This window comes from Apis laboriosa, unplaced genomic scaffold (genome assembly GCF_014066325.1).
Source record: "Apis laboriosa isolate Shangri-la unplaced genomic scaffold, ASM1406632v1 scaffold5_cov152, whole genome shotgun sequence".
In the NCBI taxonomy this organism is placed as follows: Eukaryota; Metazoa; Arthropoda; class Insecta; order Hymenoptera; family Apidae; genus Apis; species Apis laboriosa.
In genome coordinates, this window is record NW_025223857.1 from 4,655,036 (window position 1) to 4,661,339 (window position 6,304).

The following is a 6,304-nucleotide window of genomic DNA, read 5'->3' on the forward strand; positions in this document are numbered from 1 at the left end:
TCGCTCCGTTGCCACAGGCGTCGGCCCCCGTTTCGCCCGACAGGACGAACGCCGTATCGGCGGGGAACAATGAGACGACGAGTTTCAACCCGAGGCGAGGGGGAGAAAAAAATAGTCAGAAGGACTATCGCGAAACTCACGATCCCTATCTCCCAGAGATTCGATTCGATTCGATTCGATCTCGACGACGATCCGCGCGAAATCGCCCGTTTTATGAAGCGGCACCGGCTTCCTTCCTCTTTCAACGAAGGACGGATTAATTAGATTTCGAAGCGCGCGGTGAAAGCTCGCCGCGTTTCGCTCGCGCCGAGTTGAATGAAACCCGAGAACCGAGAGGCTTTCTTGCTCGCCTTCGCGTTAACGGTGTGCGTTGTGGCACGCATCGAAACGCGCTTCCTCCTAGCGCCCTGCCTTTTAATTGTGATTTAAGGCGGGACACGCGGCGGTGCGCGTAGCGTAGGTCGGTCGAGCGGACGGCCGATGCACCGGCCGCGAGCGTTGGATAATTCGGGAAGGACGGTAATTTTTACGGTGGACGAGCATCGTGGAAAGAGATTGGGATCTCTTCCCTCGTCGCGCGGTTACCTGGTCTGCCTAGAGGAACCGTTCTTTTATCTCGACGCAACGTAACGACGTCACAATTACGAGAGAGGAGAGAGAGAGAGGAGATCGGATTCAGTTCCTCTCCAGGTCCACTGGAATAGATTTGAGTCCTAGATTCACAAACTTTTCCTAACAGCCTCCTCTCTGCATATAAGTTCCGAATGAAAAGAGGCAGAAGATCGTGACAAGAAAGAAACAATCCCACTTATGACGCGGCCACCTATATCGACTCGAAGCTTCAACCTCTTCGATCTCGAGCTCTCCCACGAGCTCCCGAGACGCTATCATCGACCCATCCCCCGTTATTAACAATTCAATCCGCGTTGGTACTCGCCTTCCATCGGCGACCAGCCGGTACCACGGCGCGGCGTCACGGTAGGAGCGTGGTGGCGACTTCCTCCTCCTCCTCCTCCTCCTCCTCCTCGTGCACTCCGATCGGCCGTTGCACGAAGAGTCCACCAAGAGGCCCGGAAGATCACCGGTTATACGTCTCCCGCGGGGAAACGCACCATTTATCCACGTCAGCCTCATTCACCAACACCGGCGTGTCCCGGCCGCACAATCTACGATCCTTCCCCCACGTGACGGTGCCGCACATAAATATACTTGATGCACGCGCACACGCACCCACCGTTTTCCCTCTTCTCCACGCCGCCTCCACTCCCCGTTTCGACCGCCGCCTCCACTACTCCTCTTCCCTCCACGCACTCCGTCTCCCTGTCCGCTCGGCGCGTCCGCCGCGGTGCTCCTCGCCCAGCGGCGAGATGCAAGCTCGAGGCTCATGGTAGCGAGCGCATGGTAACACGCGAGACCGCGTGGAACACACATGTTTCGCGATCAAACGGAGCGAGAGAGAGAGAGAGAGAGAGAGAGAGGGAAAGGGAGATAGGCGAGGTGGACAGGTGTGTATGCGTGCACACATATCCTTGAGGAATGAGCGCATGCGAGGAGGAGGAGGAGGAGAGGAGGAGGCATTGTGCGTGTCTGAGCGGGCACACGGGTAGAGACACACGTGGAGGAGGCGACCGCGGCAGATTCACACTGGAAAGAGCACCGGCATCCTGCTGCTTGGGCGGCTCGCCGCGGATAGACGTCGCGATAAAACGCGGTTAACACGGAAATTAACCGTTATATCTTTGCACTTATTTACTCTTACACGAGGGAGATAACCTAGTCGGGAACCGTATTTTACATAATGCGGATCGGAACCCTTGGAACGAGGCTAAACCTGCCCTCGGGCCCGGACCTTTTACTCGCTTATTCCGTTACCGACGACTACCTTTTCCGATTCTTTTCCTCCTTTCCGGTTCGCTGTATTCCCGTATACTTTCCATCCGATTTATTTCCGATTATTTAATGGAATCATGGACCCGTGACGGGAAAAAATTTCTTTCGAGAAGTTATCGTATCGGTATTAATTTCGAATCTACCAATGTTATTGTACACAACTCTTGAAACAGTGTGCAAGTATATTACGAGAGTAGGGTAGTTGGAGTATCTTGCAATGACGCTTATGTACCATTGTGCCATTGTGAGCGGCCTCGAGGTGCACCTGGTTTTGGACAAATGTTGTTTCAACGAGTTATTACTCGCCATCACGAGAGAAATGACGAATAGGGTATACAACTTTGATACCGTATACATATATATATATATTGATTCCGAACTTTTAAAGGGATTATTAAATTATATACGAAATAAATTGGTTAATTCACCGGATTACCTTGAAATTGGACGATATATTAGAAGGTTGGATATAATAAGTTTGAAGTTACTTAACGTACGAGGTTAAGGCACACGTGTTTCGAGATAAAGAAAGTGTTAACGAACAACACCCCGATTCAATTACAACGCTAATTAACACTTCTTTTGTTCCGATTAATGGAACGAGTTCGGACACGAGTTTCAGAGCGAATCGGATTCGAGTTTGAAATTCTGCCAACTTGCGAAATTTAGGACGCATCGCTAATATCGGAATGCCGATCAAACATCTTTCTCGTCCCAAGATTTATCGTTATTTCACTCGTGCCGATTCATTCACCTTTGATTTTCGAAGCGACGTTAATTCAACCGCTCGACTCGAAAGATAGCGCACAAGCGCCAATTAACTTTTTCTCGTTTCTCCAAAAAAACAAGTTTTTCCTCTAGAGCCTCCACTCCCTCTAGCTTCATCTATCTTCGCGCCAAATTTGAATCATCCACTCGTCGATTCTCTCCTCGTCAACCTTACGTCGTTACAAACACGTACGCTACAAATTCAAAAGAAATAAGTGGTGGACTCTCCGATCCAAAGATCAAGGACGAACCTCAAAATCCTCCTCATCCACCCCTATCTAAAGAAACTCATTCGATTCGATCCTCCACAATCCCGATTTTCCTCCCAGTCGATCTTCCCCTGCCGCCGAATCCTCGCTAGGAAGCGGAACGTCGGCAGATCCACAGGCCACGGATCTCGAGGCCTCGAGCGGCATTCGCCAGATGACTCTCGTTCCCGGCCACGGTTAATATCCCCCGGATCCGCGGATGGATGCTGGTGGGACCAGTTCCATCTCCACGACGCGCCGTTGGCTCGCCCGTTTCCCATCACCGCGGTGTCAGTGTGAACAGCACGCCGACCAATCCGGCCACGGCTTTATCTTCTCGCGTTCCTCCCATTGGCTGGAACCGGTCGGGTTTCTATCGAGCGGGCGTCGGAAGGCCGCGCCTAGCCGAGAGAGAGGCTCGCCGCTTCGGATCTGGGGTTAGTGCACCTTCGTTTTCCCCTCCAGCAGGTCGGACAAGGACACCAGCAGAGGACGAGCAGGAGGGAGGGAGAGAGAGAGAGAAAGAGAGAGAGAGAGAGAGAAAGAAGGGGGAGAGAAGAATGGGGGAGTAGAGGGAGGAGAGAGACGTAACTCGAGGAGGGAAGGGAGAGGAGATAGACCTAGTGCTCGTCTTCTTCTTCTTCTTCTTCTTCTTCTTCTTCGTTAATACCGTTTCCAACCTCGTCGTCCCTCCGCTAGGCCGTGCAGAAACACCACCCTGATCGATATGACGTCGCATCCCCGGAGCGTTCGAGAGCGGCAAGCGACACGGGGTTGCTTCTTCAGCCGTCTTACGTTTCCTCTCCTATAATCTCCTGTAAGATTGCGACAGGCTGCCGTTGATTGAGAGCGCTCGGATATCGGGATGGGATTTTTCTTCTTTCTTCTCGTTTCTTCTTTTCTTTTCTATTTAGTTTCCTCGAAAAACGAGGGGAGAAAACGCGGATCGCAACCCCCTTTGCCGCGTCGCGTAATACGATTCGAGTAGGTACGATTGAGATTTTTCGAGACGCGGCACGGACGAGAGGAGATTCTTCCTCGATGTGACTCGAGTGCGGCGCATCTTCGAAGGAGATGGGGGATAAGAGAGGATGTGTTGAGGGCAAAACGGGGGATGAATTGTAGGCGGTCTGGTTATGGTTATCGTCGTCAATGTTATTTATTTTGCACGATGATTTCACGCGATTGCCTCGCTAAATACCACTCGCTCTCTCCATCTTCGCTTAGAAAGACATTAGTAGGTGTTAGTATATATACATTTTGATGCCATCTTGCACGAAATTATACACGAGGAAATCGTAATTTTCGCTCGAGATGATGAAAATCCATCTTTTAACCTTCTTGCGAGCAATTTCGCAACGGATTTAAAAATTTAAGGATCCTTCATTTTCATGGATACGAATCTATATCTAACGTGCATCGCTCCAACGATTTCATTCGACGCGTTATTTTCGATTACTTTACTCGATCAGTCATCACTGTGCAAACGCTCGAAAGGAAGAAAGGAAAATGGCGCACGATCAATCTCTTCGATCGCGTTCCCTATATATTGTTCCATACTTCCGTAAACGGAAGGCCAGAACTGGAGGGAGGGAGGCCATCGAGGGTAATTGGCGTGAAAGCTCGAAGAAGCTGTCGAGGTAAGGAAAATCGGTAAGGATTCGTGGTTGACGAATTTAATGGGGGGATGGAAGAGGAAGGAGACGCGCAGACGGTTCCGTCGGTGAACGGAACGAATTTCCTCCTCCGTGGATCGAGTACGCCGCCGTTGCTTTTCGTGGCCAAATATAGCCGGCCGTTTTCAGGCCATCGAAACTGGTCGCGGGCTACGATAACTGTCCAACTGTCTCCGCGATTCGATCACAATTAAAACGGGGAAGAGAAAATCTGGCGCAGGTGGAACAGGTGCACGCGATCGCGTGCCTCCACGAAATGTCTCGTACCATTCGATTCCATTCGTTTCTTTCCTCCGTTCCGGTGTTTGGAACAACCGTGCATTTTATGTACATAAAATTACAACTATTATAGAAGTTCTCTCGTGATAAATTATTTAACCGAGATAAAATACGTAACATGTTCATTTATCCGTAATTTTTCTAACAAGAAATCGTGTAAAAAAAATCGCGCAATTAAAAGAATTAGATTTAATCAAAAGTAAGGAAGAATTAACGTAAAGATACATACCTAACGATTTTTCGTCCCACGATATATATATATATATATATATATATATATATATATATATATATATATATTTTCTTTTTGTATCATCAACATGGAAACAAGGAACAACATGGAAAAAAAAACAAAGAAAATTCGAGTCTCCATCGTCCGAAATCTTCTCATCCTTTAACGAACAATGCGATGATAATTCCGCAAAACCGATTAATTGCCCGCGTTGAGATGTTCGTACTCGATATACAACGCACACGGAAAAAATGAAACGTCGTCTTGGTTTGATTATCGTTCGAAAATCGGCGCGAATCGGGCGGCGCGTTTCTAAGCGGGTTGTTCCGCCGGGGCGGTCCGCCGAGGCATTCATTATTCATGATTAGCGCCCCCAGCCCCCGTCCACGTCGTTTTCAAAGCGTTTACCGGCGCGTCCGCGTTTCACTCTCAATTAATTTGTAATCGTGTGCGGGTAGGGGGGGGGAGGAGAGGAGGGCCGGGAGGAGGGGCCACTGAATGGGAAGAGGCGCGGGTATCCAAAGAGAAATGACGTGACACGCGAATGGTTAGTCACGCGTCACTCACGCGTACAGGCTACAAATTGCGCTTTGCTGAACAGGAACAGTCCATCGTTGGCTGCGGGCGAAAAACGGGTGTCCCCGCAACCATTTTAATATCGCTGACCGTTTGTCACGCCGTTCGTCGAGATATACCCTCGAACGAGCTCAGCCTCTCTCACGAGCGAGAGCTTCAACTCACAGAGCCTCTCGGTCGCCGCGACCTCGTTCCTCCGTCCTCCGCTTTAATCTCGTTCGATCGCACGATTGCGCGAACAGTAACGGTTCGAGGTGTTAAATTTGTCGTCGTTCGATGATGGACGTTCGAAGACATTCTCGAAGCGGCGATCGTAATCCGGATATATTTACTTTAAATACGCTCGATTCTCAGGATATTTATAGAAATCGTCATTGTCGATTTTGATTATTCACCTCGTCGTACGTACAAGCAAGTAATAAACAAATGTAATCGGATGCGAATTCGAGAGGAACGCGACTCGCGTACGTGAAATTCCCGAGTATCAATATCCAGCCTTCGTTCGCATCGCGCATCGAAAATCTGGCATCGAATCATCCCTTCGCACAACACACGAGGCAAGAGGCCCCCGTCGTCGCCCTCCGCCCTCCACCCTCCACCCACCTCCCGAGCCAGACAGGCAGCGCGCTCACAAG